Here is a 7,757-nt window from a genome sequence, read left to right as displayed (position 1 = left end):
TTTGATGTTTTAAAAAGTCAGCTCACAGGAGAACAATCAGGCTGAGACTTGAACAGATTTTAAAGAACTAATAACAACCTTGATGTAAGAAACATGATCAAGTTATCTAATGCAGCCTCCTGGTGAACAGACTGACTCTGAGGTTGCAGGAGAAACTGTCTGGCAAACTCCAGCCCCTGGCAGGTGAGCTAAGAACATTTGAGAGAGAAGGATCCCAATCTGGTCCATCTCCATAGTCCCCAAAGCAAAGAGCAAGGATTCATGGGATTCTTATATTCCTAGCTCTTGGAGGGTGGAAGCAGGAGGAGCAAAGTGCTCAAGGTCATCTTTGGCTACATCAGAGTGTGTGAGGCCAGGCTGAGCTTTGTAACACCTTATCTCAGAAAGCAAACACGCAAAGGAAAATTCCAGAAAACAAACAAATGAGCCGCATAGGCACTCACAACTCCTCCAGCATCCTGACAGGATGGGAGAAATGTCTTTCCACTTGGACATCTATGGCAGGAAAGCTATAGACCGAACTTTCACATTTTGATGAGCAGAGAGAAAAATTGAGGATGTATCCTGGTGTCCACGAAGCAGGTCAGCCAACATCTTTGCAGCTGCTGGTGGGAGGTAGTGGGAGAAGGCATTGTGGGAAGCTCTGTGACCAGTGAGACTCAGGATAGGAAAACATCCAGTCTGTTAAACTGAATTTTGGATTTACAAATACGGAGTCAAAAAAAAAAAAGAAAGAAAGAAAAAAGAAAAGGAAAAAAGAAAAAAAAGAGGTCAGGTTCAGGGCTTTTGGTCTTTCAGTGATTTGAGTGCGGTCCTTGATCCCTTTGGAGTTGAGTTGTGTTCAGAGTGAGAGATATGGATCTATTTTCATTTCTCTGTATGCTGCTATTCACACCCTCTGTCTGTCAAGATGCTGACTTTTTCCCCAGTGCGTAATTTTGTTTGCTTTGTCAAAATCAAGGTGTTTTTACCTGTATGGAATTACATCTGCATCTGAGTCTTCAATCCTATACATTGATCAATGTGTCTATTATTTCAATAATATGCTTTTTTTATTACTGTAAACTTTTTAATACAACTTGAAATCTGGGGAAAAAAGTTTAAATCCATTTAATGACATGTATTCTGTGTTTTTCAACAGTTTACCATACAAAGTTATCCCTTCAACCATTTCCATGGACATAAATATCAATGTTTTATCAATTAAATTCAAATACATTCATTTAATCAATTTCAGGTTAGTTTACCAAATCAACTGCAAGACTTCAACTCAAATATGAGGGATGATTCTACTACAAAAATCATAACTTTTAACAACTTATGGCATCTATAATTAATTGTTTGAGTATGTGCTTAGACAATATCCCCTGTAAACTTAGCTTGGCTTAAAACTAATGAACAATATAATGTAGCAGTTTGATCCAGTTCTTCCACACAGCACCATGCTCCGAGAACTAAGACTGAGACTCAAGATATATTTACAAATACCTTGACTATATAGTGAGGCTCTTCTCTAACTAGATCACAATTTAGAATAACTGACTTATTTTAACATACATTCTGTAACATGCCCACTTAACCATGTTCAGGTACTATGTGTCTCTCTCCTCACGTCTTCCAAGGTGAATCTCCTGCCGCATTCTATCTCAGAATTATGTTTTCTCCCAGATTTCCCACTTCTTATTTACCACCTAAATAATAAGGCATCAGATTTATTATTAACAAGTGCCATACTCATATAGACATTAGATATTCTCTCAATAATCCCCCTTTGAAGTACAATAAATGTCTCTATTTCAAATATAAATTGAATAAAATCATAAAAATTATAATAGCTATAAGGTGTGATATATATTTACAATGTCAAGTCCATAGTATGTGGTAATTAAGAAAAATATCCTATTATCTATCCTATCCTGGTGAGGTCAGAGTTCTGGATCTAAATCACATTTTATCCTAACTTGCATTAACAACCTAAAACCATCTTTTTAGGTCTAATAAATCTTCTTAAATATACCAACTTAATCTTTTATTGAGACTATGATTATCTTGTATTCAACCCCAAAAGACAACTAAGAAGAAATATTTCCTGATTAAGTAGGAAGTGCAGACAAACACTTTCAAAGTTTTAAAAATGGCAGACAGTTGGCTCTCGAGACCACTTCAAAGACTTCTAAGACATTAGAGCACTGTCTTTAGCTCTCTTGTTCAAAGTATCTGACAACCTTATGTGAAGCCGGAATTACCAAGGATTTGCTTACCCTGTATTGGCAAAGCTTGGCAATCAAGTTCCATGCATTTGTTTTCGTTTTGTTTTGTTTTGTTTTGTTTTCTGGATGGCATTCTGTCTGCCGGTTAAGTTAGGGCACTTTCTTTGCCCAGAGGCTAGCTTTCCACAAATGAAGACAGCTCTAAATGGAGTTTCTTTGGAGCTCATTATCATCTTCTTCTAAGTTTAATGAGGTACAGCTGGGATCTGATATGTTTTGAAAGACCCTCAGACCGAGGAGACTCTCGCTCCAATCCTGAGGACACCGACCACCCCACAAACATGCGGGACTCAGTCTTGATGGAAAAACAAGAGGTCTACTTTGTGATACCAATGCACTGGGGCTTGACACGGTCCTCACACAGGAGGAATGTGAAAAGCCCAGACCAGCAGAAATGTACAGCTTATATAATCATTGAAGGTTACACAGTTTCATTAGCTCAGTTAAGTTCATATATGAGAAAATTTTAAGATGGCAGCATTGAATGACCACTCTGCTGATATTTTGACCTTATATTCTGGTTTTCTTACATTTTTATGTCAATCTTACTTTTTTAACATTATTCTTATTTTTGTATGTCTATGAAAGTGTTAGTATATGTGCCTTGATCTTATGTACAAGACAGAATACAGTTTGTGGTGTTAGAGCTTCCCTTCTACCGTAGAAGAACTAGGAATCAATAAAACTGCCAGGTTTGGTGGCAAACATCTTACCTGTATGGTATACTGTTCTGAATGACAATTTCAATTAACCATTCGGCCTTCCTGATTTCTCACCAGAAACTAGATAAAGTCTGAATCACTAAATTCTTATACAATCACCACCAAATGAAGAAGAATGAAACATAAATAATGAAAAATTAGTGACAGTGGTAAACTGCTAATTGTTGATGTGTGTTCTGTTGCTATGTATGATGTTAAATACTACCACAAAATCTGTTTGTTCCCAGGGATGTGGAGATACTCACATGCACCAACTGATGCTAATATAACGTTCCTCCTTAGTTTAAAACTATTGTATGAATAAAGATGCCTATAGTCTATAGCTGAGCTGAAGAGAGGCAGGCAGAGCTGCAGTTCCTGGGCTTGAAGTCTGATGCAGAGACCATGATGAGGAGATCAGAGAGAAGAAGAAAGAAGGAGATGCCATGAAGTAGATGGTTCATGAGAACATGGGCATGAGGGATGGCCATTTGGATTAAGAGTAGCTTACCTGAATCATGGAAAGTTATATCTCAGAATTATTGATAGGCAAGTAGACATAAGAGAGAGTTGATATCTACCCAGCTTTAATGCTACTAAGTTTTACAATAAGTATGAAGGTTTTGTGTGTTTTATTTGGGAACTAAATGATCTAAGGTGGTGTAGAAACCCCCACATAATATTTATACAAGAAATAAGCAAATGTCTGCTAAAAACAATTACATAAGATCCATTTTGATAATATCATCTCACCCTACTATGCAGTGTGATACACAGATATAGTGAAATTTCCTAGTGATACTACAGCCAGGATCAACAGTTTTAAAACAAAAAAGAATCTATTTCTCCTGTTGAGTTTTTCATTCACACTGCAGTGTAATATAATCCACTTTGGCTAGTTGTAAAGTTTCCTCTACTAAAGCCAGAATTTTGATAGTAAGAATTATTTTCAGAAATTCAATGTTTGATTTAAAAGTCAGAAAATAGTTTCCATAGACAAGGACTTTTATGTACAAAATCAATGTAACAGAATTTTTCCAGCCCTCTGAGACAACTAGTGTATATTGAGCACAGAATTGCTAAGTTGAATTAAAATGATTTTCATACTTGAAAGAGCTAAATAATTTATGTTACTTCCATTGTCTTTTGAGCTAATGATTTTCTTAGCAGAATTTTTTATTTCTAAAGAACTTGAGGAATCAAAACCTCTTTCCAAATTTTCAGTGGAACACGCACACACACACACACACACACACACACACACACACACATCTGTGTATTCATGATTGCCTTTTCAAAATACTTATCAAATATGTTTATAAGGTTGTAGATAATGGGATCAGCATCTATGAGCACTTACTGCTATTGCAGAGAACTGGGGTTGGTTCAGAGCACATATATCAGGCTGATTACAACTGCCTGTTTCAGGTACAACTGCCTGTTTCAGGTGCCTCTTCTTGGGTTCCAGGATATGTGTGATACACATGAACTCATACAGGCACAGAGCCACAGACACAAACACATGCATGAAAACTTTAACAAAAAATCTAATTAAAAAATGTATTCATAGTGCAGTAGAATTTGTTCAGTGCTTCTGCCAAGCCTGAGGACCTGATAGTGCCCATGGTTTATCCCCATGAACAACATGGAGGAATAGGAGAACTGAGTACAAGTTGTCGTCTGACCTCCAACAAACATGGTTTGGTTCAAGTGCATCCGCACACATACAAATAAACAAATATAAGTATTATTTAAATTTTAATTTATAAAAGCTAAAATTTGTAGAATATTTTAACACAAATGTTATTTAATGAGTATTATCTCTAGAAAATTCAAGTTCATGAACAGCTATAAGGATGCCAATCCCTACTATGTCTAAGTGGTTGTGAAGAAATCTGTAACTCGTGGTAACTATCTCAAGCTTGATAGTGTTTCTATTCATATCTTATATTCTCAGTTAAAGCTGTTGACTGGGGCTGGGGTAGTAGATTATTTGGTAAAGTAAATATCTGTCTAGACTGAGAACTTGAGTTTGATGCTACAAGAAAACATGTTAAAAACTTATGGATAGTGGATTCTCCCTCACCTCCCCACAATTAAGTTTTTTTGAGCTGTCCTAGAGATCTCACCTGCATCCAGGTCAGCTGTCTCACAAATGACTATAACTACATTCCCAGGGAAATTGGATATTCTCTTCTAGTCTCAGATAGCACCATCTCACATATATATTAATTAAATTATGAAAATACAAAATTGCTCTCTCCTCCAGCCGAGCAAGATGCTCAAAGGAAAGAAGGCCAAGGGGAAGAAGGTGGTCCCGGCCCTCACCATGGTCAAGAAACAGGAGGCCAAAAACTTGGTCAATCCTTTGTTTGAGAAAAGGCCTAAGAACTTCGGCATTAGACAGGACAACCAGCCCAAAAGAGATCTCACATGCTTCGTCAATGGCCCTGCTACGTCAGGCTACAGCAAGAGGCATCCTCTATCAGCAGCTCAAAATATCTCCTGCCATCAACCAGTTCACCCAGGCCCTGGACAGGCAAACAGTGACTCAGCTGCTTAAGCTTGCCCACAAGTACAGGCCAGAGACAAAGCAGGAGAAGAAGCAAAGGCTGCTGGCCCACACTGAGAAGAAAGCTGCTGGTAAAGGGGACATCTCAACTAAGAGACCACTTGTCCTAGGAGCAGGGGTCAATACAGTCACCACCTTGGTGGAGAACAAGAAGGCTCAGCTGGTGGTGATTGCCCATGATGTAGACCCCATTGAACTGGTGGTTTTCCTGCCGGCCCTTTTTCGAAAGATGGGGGTGCCCTACTGCATCATCAAAGGAAAAGCCAGTCTGGGGCGCCTGGTCCACAGGAAGACGTGCACCACTATTGTCTTCACACAGGTTAACTCGGAAGACAAGGGTGCTCTGGATAAACTGGTGGAAGCTATTAGGACCAATTATAATGACAGATATGACAAGATCCACTGCCACTGGGGAGGCAACGTCCTGGGTCCTAAGTCTGTGACTCGCATTGCCAAGTTGGAAAAGGCAGAGGCTAAGGAAGTCGACACTAAACTGGGTTAAATGTACACTTAAGTTTTCTGTACTTAAATATAATTACAAAATTTTTAAAAAGTACAAAATTAAATACAGATGTGGTAATACATTCTTGCAAGCTCAGAGGGGAAGAAATCTGTGATCTATGTCTCAGTGGTCACTCAAGCATATTTGGTTAGTTCTATGTGGAAGATTAGACACTGTCTCAAGAATTTTTTGTTAGATGATTTGACTTACATATATCTGCGGTCTTGGTTTAAATTAGTATATCAATCTGGTAGAATTCAGTTATCCAAATGGATGCCTTTCCCATTGCTGTCATGATCCTTCCTTTGTGTAGCTATGGTACAGGTGACATTTGTTTTTCACTAAAGTGCCGTCTGTGCAAAACTGAGAATCAGTAGAGAAACTACTGCAGATTTACACCATTAGAGAAAATATTTCTAAATATATCATGAACAGGAAAAGATCCATTTTTCCAAATCCTTAATTCTCATTAATAAAGAGAATGTTAGCATGGCTGATTTATGGAGAAATCTTTCCCCAACAGAACAGAAGTGTATGTGTGGGTAAAATTTTCTTTCCACAGAGATGTGTGATGAATTTGCTTTTCTGCATCCCCAGAAACTGAGGAATTCTACTTTTTTAGACTGACATCAAGGTTTATTTTTATTTTTTTAAAGATTTATTTGTTTATTTTATAAGTACTCTGCTGCTGTCTTCAGACATACCAGAAGAGGGAATCGAATCCCATTACAGATGGCTGAGCCACCATATGATTGCTGGGAATTGAACTCAGAACCTCTAAAAGAGCAGTCAGTGCTCTTAAACACTAAGCCATCTCTCCAGCCCTTTTTTTTTAATACAAAATGACAAAACCTTTTTAATAGCCAACCCATCTTAAAATAAAACAGGACATTATTTTACTGGGTTTCTTTTTTTTCTTCCATCTTTATTAACTTGAGTATTTCTTATTTACATTTCGATTGTTATTCCCCTTCCCCGTTTCCGGGCCAACATCTCCCTAACCCCACCTCTACCCTTCTATATGGGTGTTCCCCTCCCCACCCTCCCCCGAGTACCACCCTCCCTCTAACAATCACCTTCACTGGGGGTTCAGTCTTGGCAGGAACAAGGGCTTCCCCTTCCACTGGTGCTCTTACTAGGATATTCATTGCTACCTATGAGGATGAAGCCAAGGGTCAGTCAAGGTATAGTCTTTGGGTAGTGGCTTAGTCCCTGGAAGCTCTGGTTGCTTGGCATTGTTGTTCATATGGGTTCTCGAGCCCCTTCAAGCTCTTCCGGTCCTTTCTCTGATTCATTCAACTGGGGTCCTGTTCTCAGTTCAGTGGTTTGCTGCTGGCATTCACCTATGTATTTGCTGTATTCTGGCTGTGTCTCTCAGGAGAGATCTACATCCGGTTCCTGTCAGCCTCCACTTCTTTGCATCATCCATCTTATCTAATTGGGTGGCTGTATATGTATGGGCCACATGTGGGGCAGGCTCTGAATGGGTGTTCCTTCTGCCTCTGTTCTAAACTTTGCCTTCCTATTCCCTCCCAAGGGTATCCTTGTTCCCCTTTTAAAGAAGAAGTGAAGCATTCCCATTTAGGTCATCCTTGAGTTTCATTGTTCTGTGTATCTAGGGTAATTCAAGCATTTGGGCTAAAAGCCACTTATCAATGATTGCATACCATGTGTGTTTTTCTGTGATTGGGTTACCTCACTCAGGATGATAT

The 7,757-nt window shown here is 38.7% G+C and overlaps 1 pseudogene; it reads left to right on the top strand.

Annotated features, from left to right (window-relative positions):
- The first annotated feature begins 5,415 nt into the window (after positions 1–5,415).
- Positions 5,416–6,045, top strand: LOC148003224 (large ribosomal subunit protein eL8 pseudogene; annotated as a pseudogene).
- Positions 6,046–7,757: the final 1,712 nt, after the last annotated feature.

Source organism: Rattus norvegicus, chromosome 9 (assembly GCF_021556685.1).
Source record: "Rattus norvegicus strain SHRSP/BbbUtx chromosome 9, alternate assembly SHRSP_T2T, whole genome shotgun sequence".
Lineage (NCBI taxonomy): Eukaryota > Metazoa > Chordata > Mammalia > Rodentia > Muridae > Rattus > Rattus norvegicus.
The sequence above is the reverse complement of the archived record's forward strand: the minus strand, read 5'-3'. Positions and strand labels throughout refer to the sequence as shown.